Genomic DNA, 18,635 nt, shown 5'->3' with positions numbered 1-18,635 from the left:
TTCCTCATGTGTGTAACATATGTCAGCAGTTTAGACAATATAAATATGGAAAGCATAAAATAAAACCAAAAAAAGAATGTTATCCTACAATGTTTTCCAGCAGGTCCTGTGGTCCAGTCTCATGTGTTATCTATTGTCTATTAGCAGGTTCTAGTTATACTAAGACACTAGATGAACTAGAGATCCATGTTGATCTGATGTCATACATCAGTTATGTGTAGTCTCTTTGTAATCGTCTGTATCTTCCAGCTACTGTACCAGCTATTCCACTGCCACTCTGTCGACTGTGATATAATCTGCAATTGTTGTCGCACTTTTTCTCTTTTTTTAAATTTCGTTGCTCCATCTTGTTTTGGAAGCTGCCGACAAGTTAGCCGGGCGGGAGAAAACAAAAAGAGTCTGGGCTTTGGCTTCAGATGTTTAAAGCAGCGTGGATGTGAATGTTTGTGCTGCAGGTGATTGATTTGTGCTTTTTGTTGACGGTACAGCATCTGTAATTATAGCTAATCACACCTTGTATGATTCAGTACTATGTCTCATTATTTTACATCATGTACATTCAGATGATTTATATTTCAATAAATGATTTATAATGTAAAAACAAAAACACATCCTCTCAGTGTCTATGACCTATTACACATGCACACAGACGTATGAAGGATTTACAATGAGCATATATGGAACATGGGGCAATGACCAAATAAAATGTTCTACATTTCTGCTCATAAGGACACAACATTTAAAAGACTATGCAGAAAAATGATGCACTCAAGAACATTTTGCTAAATAACATATTGGTAAACAAAATCAATACAAATGACAGGTGCAGAAAAAGAAATGTCCCGGTTGTAAAAATACTAATACAACAATATAAAAAAATAAAGCCTTTCATTTAAAATACAGGCACATGCACAGAAGCTTCATTTGCAAAATGTATATGTAGTATCAAAGCAAAAATACTCAAATTGCAGGAAAATTGCTCTTAATATATTAATGTATAGGACATTCTCAGATTATTGATATTGATGTTGAAGCAGCATTTTAATGTTGGAGCTGCTTTGTATTCACTTCAGTTTGGTGCTTACCACCTTCCGAAGGGTCACAAGATTAGTCTGAGGGGGATAAATGAGGATTGATGAGGAAAGAAAGGAAAACGAATCATTAACTTTACACAAACATAAACATTTTTTGCCTTTCACTAAACTCATACTTTTTTATGACACATTGGAAACTTAAAAAGGAGTTAGCTGAATCATCATTTAAATAGCAATATAGTACCTTAAAATTGTACTGTGAAGTACAATGACTGCAAATTACATAATGATTTTTATATTTAATAAAATGAGATGCAGAAATCAGTTTACAACTATCTTCATTCTGCTATCCAACTGTCACAAATGCAATATGGATGACTTCCAGCAGAGGGCCACAATCTCACCTCAAGGCTGCAAAGCAGTTTATCAACAGACAGTCAGACGAATAATATGTTATTAAGACAAATAAATTAGTTGGGTTTATTCCTCAGTGTCATTGGCTCAAGTGGTTGAAGTTTTACAAAAGGAAATCTAAATCAAACTCTAGCTTAGTTGCTGATAGTCAGTGAGAGCAGCCTGCTGTTACCATTAATCTCCACCTGAGGGAGCTAGTAACTAGATGATGCTTTGTGCCTTCAGGGTGGGAGATCACAGGAAGGTCAACATGATGTAAAGGTGCACCGGATGATTTCAGCCTCCAGGTGTTCTTATTTTCACCCTCTTTAGTTTGTAACCTTGGCCAGTACAGCCTCTACGGTTTTTTTGTCCATGCAGAAGGATCCATGGCACAAGAAAGGTGCAGCACCAGATACACTCCTGCAAGTCATTTAAAACCACACAATCCATCTTTCCAGTGTTTTAATAGAAAGATATGATGTTTGTACTCTGGATCATAAAGGAACACAGTTAATCATGTTAATAGGACAAGTTCTTGTTTTAGAAAGTATTTTATTGCTCTTACCGTCTTTATTTTGCAACTTTAAGCACATCTGCACAGTTGCACAACCTTTTACCAAAACAACTTTTCTCTCATTTGTCGTAAAAATTAAGTCTGGTTTTACTGTTTTTTCTTTTTTTTTCTTTTGTTTGCTCAAACTGTTGAACCCTAAAGGCAGACCTGTGCAATTACCAAGTTGGATTAAAATCGGCTCCAAACCACAGCTGAAACGTTCAGGTTTGTAAAGGAGCATATACTGGATGGACTAGTAGTAATAGTCAGGAGAGTTATGCTTGAGGCGATTGGTAAACATCTCTGTGTGCTTAGGATTAACAGTTGCATGGAGGTTTCCTTGCAGTAGAACGTGTATTAAGTAGGGTTATGCTTTTCTTTTCATGATAAACATTTCCACCTGGGCCCACAAAGGGAAAAGTGCCCTCACATCTGGGGCTCAGCTAAGAAACTAAGTGAGTCTTTGAAAGTTAGATGTCAGCAAGGGACTCTAAATGGAAAATAACATTTAATTAAAACCCACTACTTGTAAATATGTCCAAGTAGAAACAACTGTGCCCAGAAGGTCTCCATAAGAGGATTTCTTCCGGAGTAAAAGGAAGTGTCTATTGTGTTGTGCTGGCTCCAGGAAAAGATCCCCTCATAATGATAACCACTGTACCCTTAACTTGAGTTTGCCTACAACGAGGCTTGCATGCAAACTACTGTGGTGAACATGCAAAAGTTAAAATAACGGCAAGTTCGGCTGAACCGATGCTTCCACGGAAATGTATTTAATGTGTCAACACTGAATCTGTTTCCTTCTTTACAGCTACTATTTTAATGTAACTCGTCGCAAGCTGTTCAGCATAATGTGAAAACATAAAAAACTTTTTCAAATTTCAAAGACTTTGATGTTACGCTTTAAGTTGATGTTGACATGCTCACAGGAAAAATGCTAATATGCTAATGTTAATGCTGCATGTTGATGTTGACTTCTTTGGGGTGAGCTTTCGTAGTCACAGCAGATAAGCAACTTAAATCCACTGCTTTTGTTGTGTGACTTATTTACATCAGTTTGTTACCAAGTGAAACCACGTATAATCAAACTTGTGTCCAGCTCCTAATATAGGGAAAGCACCCCAGCCGCACAGATATAGGATTACCGACCAACAGCAATGGACAAACAAGTATAGAATGCTGTTGTGGCAAGATAAGTTAGAACACCTAAAGATCCATCAGTCAAGGATGAAATGCAAGGAGCAAGGACTGCAAGCAGCACCATTTTGCACGGGTCTAGCATCTCCAGAGAAGGCACCCCACAGGGTCTAGAGACTCCATGTGGCGCAAACAGTCCGGCTTCAGTCCGACATTCCAAGTGTAGAAGGATCAGGTGGCCTCAAGCTTGCAAAATAAGTGGCAGAAGTTTGACATCTTGAGGCAGATGCGTCCTGAAGGGGCTGGAGAGGCTGGTGGGATGGGCCAGGATGTCCTTCAAGCCAAAGAAATCAACATCTTTGGTGTTGAAGAAAGGCAGAGTGGTGGATAAGTTTTGTTTCTCTGTCTAAGAAACACCAGTCCCCAACCTCTCAGAGAAACTGGTGAAAAGCCTAGGGGAAGATCTTTGACAGTAGCCTCAGGGATACAGCTTCCATTAAAAGCACCTGTGAGGAGCCGGAGGGGTAGCTGAAGGATGATTCCCCATTTCCACCATCTCAGACGTGGATAGGAGAGTTATACGCTACCTGAGGAGATGGCTTGGGCTACCGAGGATCTTGAGCAGCATCTCCCTCTATGGAAACACATGCAAACTGTACTGTCCAACCTGTTCTGCTGGGGCCTGGTTGATACACCAGCTTGCTCCCTGTGCCATGGGACACATCCTTAGGCGTTATGGATGAGGCCTTTGAGAGAAAGGGGGAAATATGAGAGCCTTGTCAGCGAAGGCCACAGACAAGGCTGGAAGGCAAGGTGCTGACCTGTGGAGGTAGGCTGCAGAGCCTACACTGCACTCTGCATCACAGGAGAAAGAAAGAGGAAGGCCATCCACAACAACACAGAGGCTGCAGAGAAAGCCTCTAGGTGGCTCTGGATAAAGATAGCGGATCCGTGGGAGAGGGTACAAGTTGAAGCCTGATCAACCTGGGGGGACTGACCAGAAACACCCGAGGATCTCAGGAACATCCCTGCATCATTTAGAAATGTTTACATAATAATTAATTTCTGAATTGCATAGTTGTCATTTAGATTTTCCAGTCTGAACCAAAATGGCAGTTAGGTGAAGGCTGCATTGTAGGAAGACAAAACACACACACATACACACACACACACACACACACACACACACACACACACACACACACACACACACACACACACACACACACACAGATAGAGTGAGACACTTGCAGTTAAAGCTATACAAATCAACCTAATAACCTAGCCTAACAAATGTGCTAATGTGGAGATAACCATCTTGCTGAAGGGAGAGGAGGGTGAGACAAAGACGCACATTATTGACTGGTTCAACACTTGTTTGTTTATGAAGTGATTTGGTGTGCTGCTGATACACTTCATCCTGTTTTTCTTCTTTTCTCAGGCTAATTTTCCGGGTCGCTCATAGTTAGTGCCTTGCTGTGTTTCGATCCCCATCAGTGCTGAAAGGCGTCCACTCCAACTGACCTGGAGCACAGCAAACAAGTCAAAGAATAATCTTACTAGAGGGTTCTGGTTGACCCTCCCTATCTGTGAGAACAACTCATTTCTTTGAGTTGCTAATGCAGCGCGGAATCGCTTGTGTCATAGACCAGACACAGGCCTGGAACCATGGAGCCACAACTCTATGTTTTGACAATCAAGCCCACACAATTTCCCTCAGAGCAATAAGTAAAGATTTTAACAGTATGGAAAGAATCAGCGAGCCCCGGACGGATCGAGTCATGAAAAGGAGTGGAGGGGGGGGGATTTGATTGTATCATGTCTTACTTTGCCAGAGTGAGAGGGAATCTGATTTCGATATATTTGGCTGCACGAGTGAGTGTGAGACAATTAGATTTGCAATCTCTTTGGTTTGTTTGATATGTAACATCAGTCTCCTTCGGGAAACTCGATGCCTCGTTGTGGTCTCCATCCTGCGCTCCTCTGGGAGAGCAGGTCCAGGAGCGGTCCAGGATTTGGCCAGACCTCCTGCAAAACAGATTTGTCTCCCGGCCGCTGTCTGTCCCAGAGACCCAGAGACCGGTGTCCTATTTCAAGCTTTTTCCTCTGAGGGGCCCACATGCGCTTCACAAGCTTTTCGTTTAACAGGGGGCATCAAATGGAGATTAAAACACCATCGCTGTAAGAGATACTGCCATCGATTTGTCACACTGGGATGGGGAAATAAACAGCGATCATGTTATATAAACAGGACTTTCAAAGTGACTTCCTAAAAAAAGACATATTCACCATTCAGTACATGCTGTAGAAATACCAAAACCCCATAGCTTTTGCAGCGGGTAATGTCATCACATAGGCCCTGTTGTTGGGAACCTTCTGCGAGCCAGGAAAACATGCTAACTCATGACTGTGAAGACAGTTTGCTTTCAGGAATCATGTGAGACTGCTCCGGGCTGGGACAGCACAGGACCCCACACAGTAATATTCAGACTTCTTTTTTTGTGTATTCTTTTATGTTACCAAGCCGATGTTTGTTTGGTCCGACTCGCTCCCTGACTGCACAATGCAAAACAAACATTTTAATTAAATTACAAGGATATTTTTGAACAAGTCTTTTCATGTGGGGTTTTTCCAAGCGATCAGACATCGAATACCTTCATTGATTAGAAGTCTGAGGGTTCACGAAAGATATACTTGTTGTTATTTTCAAACTACAGAGTGGATAAATGTTAAAAGTGTCTGTGATTCTCAGGAGGTAGTGCGGGTCGCCCACTAATCAGAAGGTTCATGGGTCCACCCCGATGTCCTCCAGTCCAACATTCTTGTGCAAAATACAGAAATGACTTGTACTGTATCACACTTTGAGTGCTCGATAAGACCAGAAAAGCGTAACATAAATAAAGTCCATTCACCAGTTAGCAGTTCAACATCACATTTTCCAGATATTTAATTTCAGATTTCTATATATTTTCCAACTTAAACAATCCATAAGCCAAATGAATCACTTTACATTGGCTGAAATAGCCTGGCCCATTAAAGCCACTCCATATGTTGCTGTAGATTTTAACATGATGTAAATTATCCATGAGGGGGAAGTTTGATCTGAAAAGAAAGTCTTTGACAGTTGGGCTTTGACAAGCACCACTTGGTCTTGGACTATAGAGGTGACTGTTGAGGATACAGGACACCCAGCGATGCAGTTCCACCGCTGCCTACACGGCTCTGGTCACATTGTATAATTAAACATTAATGCACCCGGACTGCCTCACATTACAGTGTTTCTCAGTTCCGAGTAGAACTCCGCCCTGCTGGTGCTAAACTGGAAAATAATCTTCAGCGCACTCAATAGCCGACTCTTTGCCTCGTCTGCCCCTAATTCAAACGTATGAAACCAGCAGACTGTGGCTGACCACTGGCTCTAAACTGCTGCAAAGCAACAACAGCCATTCCATCTGTATCACCGCCTCCCACCCCACCCCCTCTGCTTTCAAAACACACACACACAGGCATCTCGGACATTTTTTGGACAGTGTGATAATTGTTTTCATTTCATTTTGTTTTTTCCTCCTCCCTTATCACTCTACTTTATAGCTCACAGTCTGGATCATTGTGCCTGTTGTTGTTCTCTGGGGGATTTGACCTGGACATGATAATGTTTACTCAAAGCAATTGTGTGAGCAGCTTTATTTTTCAAAGTGAGAGGGTTTGTTTTTGCATTTAACTGTTATTGATGTCTTACAGTATCTCCTGCGTAGATATCTGTGTTTGCTCTGGTGTATCTTCTTGCCAGTGTGGATACTTGTGCACTTGCGTGCTACTGAGTCAGTGTAGTAGTCATGTGCTTGCTGACTTGTGGCCTCGGCCTGGGGATGACTCCCTTCCATTCATGTGATCAGCGACAGTGGGCTGTGTTGGTACTCTGGAGGAGCCCCAGGCTTTAGTTAGAATGATACACTCTTTTCATATGCCAGACAGACAGAAATAAACTCTCTGAAGACAGCAAAGTGCATCTGTCTCCCAGTTTCAGCTAATGGCCACGATGTGCCCTCCACGGGTTGTGAAGCAAACTTTCAAATTGTCAGACGCACTAACGAAGCTTATTGCCTTGCCTCCATAAACTGGTATCGGTGAAGATGGTCTTAATCCTGCACTAATGTGGCAGCACCAATAAAGCTGCAGCTTTAGTGATTCAGCACAGGCATCAGCCACAGTGAGTCTTGATCTCTTATAAGAAGAAAATAGTGCCAACACTTGAGTTACCATGGAGCTAGTGGTGGTGAATTGATAGTGACACTTTGTTGTGAAATGTGTGAAATGTTTTGCAAATGTAAAGTGGAGGTGAAAAGGAGAACTTGCTTCCTGAGTTAAACAAAATATTTGCTCTTCATCCAAAGACTTATTTCTCACACACTCCCCTCAGGTTACTGTGCTCCTGGGTGTTTGTATCAGTTTGCTGTAAGTTTGCTTTAGGGATATATGTGACAGTCAAACACAGTGTAACTGAGAAGACACATGCAAATACACTAATATCGGTGGGAGTGTTCTGTTCGCCTTGCAGTACTCCTGTTTCTATATATATATAAAGAAGACTTCTTGCTTTTGCATTACAGATTGTGTTATATGTTCTTATTCAATTATAGAATTGAATTATTATCATTATTTAGTATTCACATATTAAATAACTACATGTATTACAAGCATGCTATACGTCACTCAGAATGGCTTAGTCATTAAAAATATGTACAACATTTCATTCAAATGTCTTCATTATAAACTTGAACCCTTTTATTACGCTAAAGCTAAAAGGTGTAACAAAAATAGAACATGTCCTCAATCGAATAGTAACTTCTTAAAACAACAACTTGCAGCTGTTAGTCATAGCCTGAGTGGAAAACCACTGTGAATAATTACTCCAGATAGTGTGGATACGAGTTCTTAAGTCTCTGTGATCTGTGACGTTAAACACGTTAAACTATATCAAAATACAGGTGGTGTGTTCTTGTTCTTTTAGAAAGAAAAAGGTGTGATGCATGTACATGTGTGGGTGTGTAAATTGGTATAGACAGAGTATTATTTATATGTGCTTTACATCATCCAATTGAGCTCTGATGAATGTGGGACCTCTTCAAGGGATAGTTCACCCAAAAATTAAAATTCACTCATCATACACTCCCCACTATGACGATGGAGGGGTGAGTGATGTGTTTGAGTCCACAAAACATATTTCAGGGGTAACCAGTGTTGCTGCCAAATCCAATACAACTGAAGTAAATTGTGACGACTTTTTCAAACGTAGAAAAACTACAGAAAAAACACATAAAGTTCCTCCATGCTGCTCGTGTCATAAAAGTGTCCATAAGGCCTGACTTTAGGAGTTTTTAGCCTAAAAAACAATTATATTGGATTTGTTTGCAACGCTGTTGACCCCGAAACTCCAAAAGTATTTTGTGGACTCATACACTTCACCCACCCCTCCATCCGCATAATGGTGAGTGGATAATGTGTGAATTTTCAGTTTGGGGTGAACTATCCCTTCAGACGTACACTGTTTAGCTCATGCAGTGTTTGTTTTTGTTTTATAGTATTCCATCAGTAGTTTCATACACAATATGACACACACACAGTTAAAGGGACCCTGGTCAGCAGATGCTTTAAATTTCCTTCGGCTGGATTAGCATTTATGAGGTCACAAAGCCTTCCTAATACAGTTCTGATCATGAACAGATGAGGTAATATGATGGACTCTGCTGACTTTAATGTCTCCACTGTGAATGATGGAAAGGCCAGTAGAAAATCAAGTTTTTTCTTTGACAAAATCCTCTGATGTGTCTGGAGGAGATATGGTTCAGTTTCAGTGGAGACAAGATTTAGCACAATTCAAGCATTACCTTATCATTTTAAGACAAATTTCATTTTCAGCACAAAATGTAATGGCACTAAAGAGATTACTCAATTGTACTTCAACACCTAGGTTGTTACACTGTATGTTCACTGTTTATATCAATATTTGTATAAGCAGACATGGCCTGCAGGGAAAGGTGAAGTAGGGCTGCTGATTCTTATTCTCAGAGGGTTTTTCTTTTTACAAGACATGTTGAAACAAAAACAAAAGGCAACAGAGGCAATTACAGAGTTGCCCAAATGTGATTTATATGCAAGCCAACTTTCTGGAGTAAAATATCAAACCGGTCTCCAATGAGTAAAGCTAGCAATCATAAAAATGTTTCTTCTCGCAAAGCTGCAATTTCCAGTCATATCTCCAAATGTGTCTGAACTCAAGCAACAAACAGTCGGCCTCTCTGGGAATCTGGAGTTTTAATGTCTACAGGGGGACACATAACTGACAGCTGGGACTGCTCATTGTAAAATGGAGTGCAGACAATATATAAGTATAGCTGTGTCCGACCTTCTACTTCCTCTCTTGCATTATATTTGGAAGAGATGGCAACAAGTTCATGCGATATGTAGAAAATTTAAGGAAGTGCAAAGCAGCCAATTTATAGCTTGAGCCCAGCAAGTGTGGATATCAGATACCTGCTGCCTTCATAGGGCTGTAAAGTGAATATAGAAAACAGAACAGTAAAGTTAACAGCTCTAGCAGGCAGGAGGCAAAATACCCTTATCATTTGCACCAAGAATTGCTAATAGACACACATATATATATGAAGAAAGGGAATATAAAATACATGTCATAATCTACGTAGTGTCTGGATCCTACTGCTCGGGAGTCTGAAATACCTGAACAAAATAATCTTTATCAAATTTCCTGCAAATCCATCCACTAGTTTCACGTGGACTGTATCAAGGTCTCAAGCCACGTTCCTCACATGGCTGAAAGGAAGGGTTGAACCGAAGCCTCACTCTGTCCAACAATTGTCATGGAGATTAAAGTCAATTTTCAGCATTAAAGACTCATAATAAATACAAAACAAGCTCAGACACTGGTGACACTTCTTTCCTGGATTCTTTGCAAAGTTGTACATTACAGTTCCATTACACTTTTCCTTTGGGTTAAACAATAATATGAAGTCACACCAAGTTCTTGTTGAAAGTGATAAAAATACCCAAGTGTAATATAAACAGAGCATAAAAGGATGTTTCTCTTAAGACATTAAAATTATTAATGTAATTAATATATGTTCCGAGAAATGTGCATTATTCAATCATTGGCTGTTTTCTAAGTGACATTCTGCCATTCACAGTTAGCATACTATTAGCATAGCAGAGCTCACCAATTAACGGAAATGGCGATGGTTGCTCAGTCCCGAAAAGAGCCAAACACGCAGTTAAATTCCAGACTCAAATACTCTGGCTAGATTTGATGTACTAAGCACTGAAGCCTTGGACTTGGTTCCTGCCAGACCCTCCGGGCAGACCTGTACTGTGCCGGTTTGTGTCGAGGTCAGCCAGATGACTGTGTTTGGCAGCAGAGTCTGTGACCATTGGGGAGGTGAGTGATTGAGCAACTGGGACAGCAGAAGTAAAATATCTGAGCAGGAGCAGTTCAACTTTGAATGTTGTTGATCAACCTTTGATGTATCTCATAAAACAACACAGCTGATAAAATGAGAAACCTTAAACATCACAAAAGTAATGTAGCAATCGGTAGATCTACTGTTTAAGGGTTAAAAACTGAACAGATCATTGGAGAGGCCGAACAAAACACCATTAACACTAAATTGAGATTTAACAACTTAAGTAAATTATTTTACCATAAGTCCTGTTCTGTTGAACGTTTCTTTAATTCAGTTTTATGGCACAACTAAACAAACAGTCACCAAATCATAACATACATCTCCACTGTCTCCATGTGCTTACTCATACTTGGAATGGTTGGGGATCTCTCTATGACATTGAAAGGTCTTGACTGTAAGTTCCTTAAGACAATGTTGCTATTTCTGGTCACTGTATTGAATTGAATTGGAGAGCCCCAAGATTTGTCTTGATCTCTGACTTTAAATAAGACTACTACAATGCACTGAAGACCTTTTCCTGAGACAGAATGTGAGGAATTGTCGGTTGTTCCGGGCAATTTCAGCAAAATGTATGAATGAGCCCATCTGAGAAGTCAGAACGGAAATGTCGGTTGCAAAACTGAAGAAAAAAAGTCGAGATGAAAAAGAGGTGACATAAATAGATAAAATGAAGATGTCGACTGAGAAAGAAAACATGATTCGAGAGCTTTTGACAATTAGGGCTGACGCCTGTTTCGATGAACTGTAAAAAATAAAACATGATTTCCCCAGCAGAATTTATACGTTAGGTTGTGTCTCCAGCGTGCTATACCCAGGCATCACCCGTGCCTGGATTTTCTTGTTGTTATGTGTCTGACCCAGACAATCTCCTGCTGTGTTCGTATAGGTGAAAGGCCCAATTTTCAGGACAATTTCAAGAGTTTGAAAAAGTCTTTAGTCTCTCTGTTATCCAGAACAACTTTGGTTTTGTGATCATTATAATTGGAGTATCCTTCATGGACTATAAGATTCACAGATTCTTCTAGGTGGTTTCTGGCTTTGATCCTTACTGGATCTTTCAAGAGTCCATTATGTCTTGCAGGAAATTAATTTGTGGAGTGTTATTAAAGTCAACATTGTCTTTGATTTATACTCCCAAATGTCTTCACAATTGTTTCTTCAACATTTTCTCAGTAAATTTGTTTAACTTCCTGCTTTGTTTTTTCAATTTGTGTTTGTCAGAGCTATTTCTCTGACTGCCACTGTGTTTTGTTAACCAGGATGTGCCTTACACACAACACAACACTTCCATGCTTTATTTGTGCCCCCATGTCAAACTAAGGGCACTTCAGCGATCCAAGTGCCCACAAAGTGACCTCCAGCCCAGCTGCCCTGCGGTTGGCCTGTACCACACAGTGGTAACATTTAGGAACGATGAAAAACAACTCTAAACCCTACCTTAACCTTAACCCCTGCACAATATATCCCATTTTTTTTAGGCCCGGCCTGTTAGGGGGTCTGTGCACCCCCCTTAACCACCACCCTTAACCAGCGATTAGGTGCCACATTGTAATTGCTTCCCTCTCAGATGGACCTTTTGACAGCTACTCACTACTCAAAAGCTCTGGAAAGTAAACCAATCGCTTCTTCACACCAAATGTCCTATTTTTCAACTCCAGTCTTGGCCACTAGCTCCTCCATGCCAAACTTATTTTTGTGATGACCCAGAGGACATTTTTAGCATACCAGTTTTAAATAAACACAGACCCCAAAAATATTACTGAATTCAAGCATGAAGAAACAAATCCAACATTTCATATTTTATTAAGTTGGTCTCCTTTCTCTGTTGGTACTTTCTGTATTTCAGACTGTTTAGATTTTGTGCTAAAAGTAAGTAAAAGTAAGTTAATTGTATTGTGAATTATAGTCTTGAGAATGCCAAGTAAGAAGAAATTATCTTTTGAGCTCCTATCTGTTCTTGCATCAAGATATGACAAGCTTATAATTTAAGATTGTTTAAAAATTCATGTTTCCTATCATGATATTGCATTGGCTGTTGAGTTATTGTATTTTAACTCAATGAAATCTGTCACCTGCCGTCAACATGTAAAAAAAATCATACTATGGACCATGTCCTGTTCTTTGGCCTTCTGCTGTTTTCGATGAGACCTTTGTGTGTCTCCAACCAAAACCGCCTGCCCAAACTCGCTCCCCTTTAATCACCTCTACTACACCCAACCTGTTTCTGAGTGGCTTTAGTGCTGATCCCACAGTCCCTGCTCTTTAATCATCCTTCAGACCCAAGGCTGAACAAATCCACAATCTCTGGTCAAAGGGGCTAATGAAAAGCAAAGCATAAGTAGGTAAAAGACAGATTGCAAGTGTCCTACTGAGATTCTAATTCTCCAAACACAGCTACAGACCCATCTAGCATGCCATAGCTCCTCCACTCCTTTAGAGGCCTGGTCTAGACTTAGCTATTCCAAATAAATTTAGGCCAATTTCTTAGCTTCCTTTAAGGATTTAAAAAAGGTTTGGTTTTAATCAGAATGTGATTGAAAACAATATTTCGAGAGATTTGAGTCAGGGCTCTAGGAGCAGCACAGCACCAGCACTTCTAGGAGGGACATGTGACTTCCTCTTTGCTGCAGATGCCTAACAATTGTGCTGGATCACTTGACATCCTGGGTCTGAATTTCTGGGTCCGACCTTGATTGTCCTCTCATTTTCAATCTGTCTTTTCACTACTACCCAGATGACCTACCTCCTCCTCAAATACCCAAAATCTCCCCAACACAATATCACTGCTACTGCACAGAACCAGCTTTCCACCCAAATGCAAAGAACCTGTGTGCTATATCTGATGGTAATTTAAGATTTAACAGGCAGGTTCAGCTTCTCCAACTGAGAATCATTTCAATGTCCAACATTCATCTTTTCATCATGTGAATTGTAACTCTCAAGCTAACATCTCCTGTTTACAATTAGTTCAACACAATGCTGATATCCATGCATTCTCGTGGCTCCCTGTTATTTTCAGAATAAACTTCCAAAATCCTTCTAATCATTTATATATTTGTCCTACATAAATGTGATAAGCAATCCTGACACATGGTTACCAGAGGGAACTACAAGAGCCCATACCAGGAATGAATAAAACTTGAGTGTCTTTTAAATAACTATTTGGAAAACCAAAGTAAGGTCACCTTGACAAAAGTGTAATAAAAAACATGGCATTAGTCGGCTTCTACTAAATCTAAACATGTGTTGCCTTTATTTGGAGAATATGAATCCTAGATACTTTTTGGATGCCCATCAATGTTCAATTTAATATTATTGATACAAAGAGAACTGCAGCGTCAGGGAGTAAGTGTGAAGGGAGAAGTGGAAGAGAATAGCATAGAGCAAGGAGGAGAAAGATGAGGAGAGAAACATACCTTGCAGCTGTTAAATAAACCTGCTCTACTTGTGCTTCTGGATCTCAGTTCAAATTTTGCTCTGGCTAAGGCCCTAAGCCTAGGAACACAATTTCTTTTTTAACTTGTCTACCTTCAGCTACAGGTCCATTTATATATAAAATTGTTATCTAAAACTCAGTGGACCGAGTTGTATGTTAACCCCACTCTTAACAGTCTTATTAAAACTTATTGGGGAGTCACCGTTTTATGATCCATGTGCTTTATCAGACTGGTCCCTTCCTCTCCCTCAATGTTATGTTTATAGCTTCTCAACTGCCGCAAAACACGTCCCGGCAGAGAACAACACTTTCCTCTGTGTACTTTGTACTACATATTCAAATATACAGAACTAGAAATAGTTTTTACCCCACACAAAGCCTGAACACATAGACACACTTCCGCATTTATACAGCAATTAAAAGCATTCATGGGAAATGAGACAAAAACATTGCCAAGTGCCAAATTTGGGGATAGGCATGAATCAAGGGGGCAAACAACAAGACCTTTATTGTGAAGAAGCTGCAGGCATGTGATGTACATGGAAATGTTGAGTTAGCCCAAGGTCTCACAGTTTGTCAAAAGTTGGTTTAAATCAATATATTTTTATCATTAGTATCACTTTGCAACATTGCAAGATAAACATCAGCCTTTTCAGAAACATACAATCATGTGTATCTGCTTTCTCTTAATATGAAATAGAGTTTGCTTTTACCATTGCGATGCCAAACAGCCAACTTTCAGTCACCCCCTGGTGAGAACACTAATTCTTTGTTTAAAAGTGCAGTCTCATCCTTTTGATTTGTAACTTTTCTATCGTTAGAAAACAGAAAAACTGTTTCCTAATTGTTTTCACACTTTTAGAGTGATGCAACTGTGTAAAAAAAGCAATGGAAAGAAATTTAAATTATACACTTTTGTCAACTCCCTTGTCAACACTTCAGTTGAGTTGTACACTGCACACAATCCAGTAATTAAAGACCTATAGGTGAGGAAAGAAAATCAGCTTGTTTCCAGCGCTGGCTGTGAGGAAAAGACACATAGCTGCTGGAATGTAATTCATCAGCTACGATTGTGAAAGAGTTTTATGGAAAATGGTTGTGAGACTGAAGATAAATTAAGTCCTAATCCACTTTGGACTGGTCATCCCACTAACAGTATACCTTACTCCTCCTGATTATATATGATGCCTCTATAATCCGACATACTTTAGTTCTGAAACAAACCTGCGTGCAAAAAAAAACATGTCTTCATACACAGCAAGTTGTGAAAACTGAGACCAAATATGGCTCAGTGAAAAAACTGTGTTTTGCCAAAGGGATGGGGGTGAATCAAATGTGGGAAAGAAGGACTTTGGACTTTTTCTACATAGCGGATCTTTATTTACACAAAAAGGATATATGACTCACTGAGGAGAAGGGAAAATCCTAAAACATATGTAGTGGCTTCAGTCACACATGCATTAACTAAACTAATCTTTCACCAATGGTTATTTTCATAACAAACAATTTGCTCTTAAAATGTATGATAAATAGAGATATCTAAAAAACCCCCTGCAAAAACTTTTAACTCTAATGTGTTGGAAAAATGAAACACGACACTGGTTTTATCCAATGTTGACATTTCTCCTCAGGACATTTCTACAAGTAAGCAAACATTTGAACTATGCAATGTCTCATTTTCCTAATTAAACATAAGATTTCAGAGAAGTCGCCCAACAAAAATTAACTGTCTGCATGGGAGTTATCAACTTTTATCGAGTTCATCAAGTGTGACATTTAGATATATTGGTTTTAGGTTTTACCCTTTCTGTCCGTAGTATGTTGCCTGAAGATGATGATGATATGCTACTAATTACAGCAGTAATCAGAGTATATCAGGAGAATATGCACCACATAATAATTATGATATATCTTTTGTCTGTCTTCTATAAAAGGTTTAGTCGTTAATTCAGAGACTAACATTACATTGTCATCACTACTCTTAGTGCCAACGAAAACATCTGGTGAGTTATTAGATTTATGTTTCCCATTGGAGCTTGCAGAAACACTTTTCTCAATAAGTCCTGTTTAAAAAGTCAACAATAAAAAATACTGAAAGAAGCTGTGACATAATGTGCTCAGTGGATGCGACGAAGCACTGTTGTGTTGATCAGACAAAAATCATTTTCTGTTATCCAGAAACACATTCTTGTAAATGGAAAAATCGATGTGTGATAATTGATGGGTCTTTTACAGGAGTTAATGCTTCGAGGAAGTTAAATTAGAGATTTGGTTTCAGTGCGTGAGCCATTTGAGCCTTTAAGAGTGGTCTGCCGTGCTCATGTTATGAAAATGATTCTGGAGGATTGTAAATGACAGAGTGTAAGAATATCTATGGGCCTGAGTTCATGGTTCATACCTGTTACTACACAGGTTTTACTACATATTTTTATCATGGCATTTTTTCACAAATGTGCTGCTCGCAGAAGAAAAAGTGTGTGATCCTGGACACAGTGCTGCACACAGGGTCCTCCATTGATTTCTCCCCATCTGTTGAGAGTATGTGCGACTGGACTGTGTTCACAAGTTGGACCATTTGATTTGCTCATTATTTCAAACTCTCCTCAGAGAAACCCTATCGGATGGCAGAAAAAAATATATTAATACAGCAGTGATTGTGTAGTTTAGTCACTTTTATGACACTCAAGACACACACACACTTGCACAAACAAAATAAGCAGGTTAACATTTATGGCCTCAGGTTCAAAGGTGCCGCAGGAAAGCTGTTTGTTGATATTTGTTCAAAAGGTTGGCCACATTAGTTTCACATTGGTGTTTGGATCATGTGTTTTATTTGGCGGTTGGTTTCGGCCACAGTCATTTGCATGCAGTGGACATAAAGGAGAATGTGAATGATGTATGTGTGTTCAGGGCACCACCGTTAAAAAGTTAGTATCAAATTAAACTGAAGACAGTGAGTGCATAGAATAAAGGTAATTGTAGCCTTTTCATGTGAATTATATCATAATAAAAAAATTTGAAATAATAATATTGTGTGAACCCTTCCAGGCTTCTTTATAATGTGTTTAATTGGTTTTAAGGTGAACGCAAAAATTTTACACAGAAACGCCCATTAACATGTCATGGACATGTCAACTTACCCTGTGAAAAAAGTTTTATATTTTGTTTTTCCTCTGGATTTAACTTTTGGAAGTCTGAAAAAAATCAGGAGCTATGACACCATCATGGGTAACTGCTCGAATATCTGATGGAAAATGTAAGGGAGCAAACAAGTGATAAACGTGGGGCATACATGGCATCCACAGGTAGGCCAGGTTTGCATACATGCAGTCTGATGACAAACTAGCCTCCGGGGTCAACGGCCAGTGTTTTAGGGCTTCAGGTTGGATTTCCTGGACACTGTTTGCAGTCCGGCTACTTTCTTTTATCACAGGAGCCGAATGTTTTTCCACAAAACACACAAACAGAGATACTTTTTGTTTGTGTTTCAGATACTCATGATATTTCAGATAATCTCTATTACCACCTACATATGAATGCAGATTATTCAAAAGCTGATAGTCGATGCATGTTGATCAATGTCTTCAGCTTCTGTCTCTCTCCACATGGACTGTTTACCTGCAGGCAACTAAAGCATGCTCTATTGTGATTGGGCCAACTAAAAAACGACCATGTTCACGTGCAGAATTTGTTCATAGAGATCGGCACAAATGTGATAATACTTTTGAGGTGCATTATGGGAAATGTTTAGGCCAGTTTTTTCTCTCTCATGAGTCACCCATCTTTACAGAAGTGCAAAACTACATTTTTTCAGTGGCCTTTCAAATGTGTGGCGCTTTTGAGGTATCTGAGGTATTTTTTTGTTTTATCTGCTGAAAGATTAAGGGTAATGTTTGATAAAATAATTAAACCACATAAATGCACAGGTGTCACGTATAGCTCATGCACTATACTGTGGGCTATAACAGTCTGAATAGAAACAGGACAGTAAACATCAGATTGTTTTTCTCCAGGTTTGCCCTGACGGTGTCTGTGCTGTGCTCGCCCTCGCTGCTGTGAGTGGCAAAGTGAATTATAAAGAACAGATGTCGCCAATAAAAAAAGAAATGACATCAGAGTGGCAACATTGAACACCGTCAGAAAGCAGTCACTGCACCGTGCGTGTGCGATAGCAGGTGTAAAAAAAAAAAAAACAACACTAGGCCACCTCTGGGAATGTGTGAGTGCACGGCCATGTGCAAAAACTGTCACGTGCACGCTCAGGAGGGAGAAACAGACAAGGGGTCGTTGTGTGGTCTTCTCCTGTTACTTTTTAAAATCAGATAGGCGAATAAATGTATTATACAATAGTATTTAAAAAGCCCTGATGGAACTTTGTGTTTCAGTTTTGGCTGAATTAAGGGATACAGTGTTTGGGTTATGCGTAATTGTGTTTGCGTCATGCGTAATTTTAGATAACAATATAATTTATTGTGGTAAACATTTATTAGGGCTCTTTTGATGCCTACAATTCTAAAGTTATCTGCAGCAGGTTTGTCTTTGTTGTTTGCTTTATATCGTGTTATTGTGATAACAATAAAGTAGTAGACAAACTGGACTGATTA

The sequence above is a fragment of the Limanda limanda genome, chromosome 9 (assembly GCF_963576545.1).
Source record: "Limanda limanda chromosome 9, fLimLim1.1, whole genome shotgun sequence".
NCBI lineage: Eukaryota > Metazoa > Chordata > Actinopteri > Pleuronectiformes > Pleuronectidae > Limanda > Limanda limanda.
Note: the sequence above shows the minus strand (reverse complement) of the source record.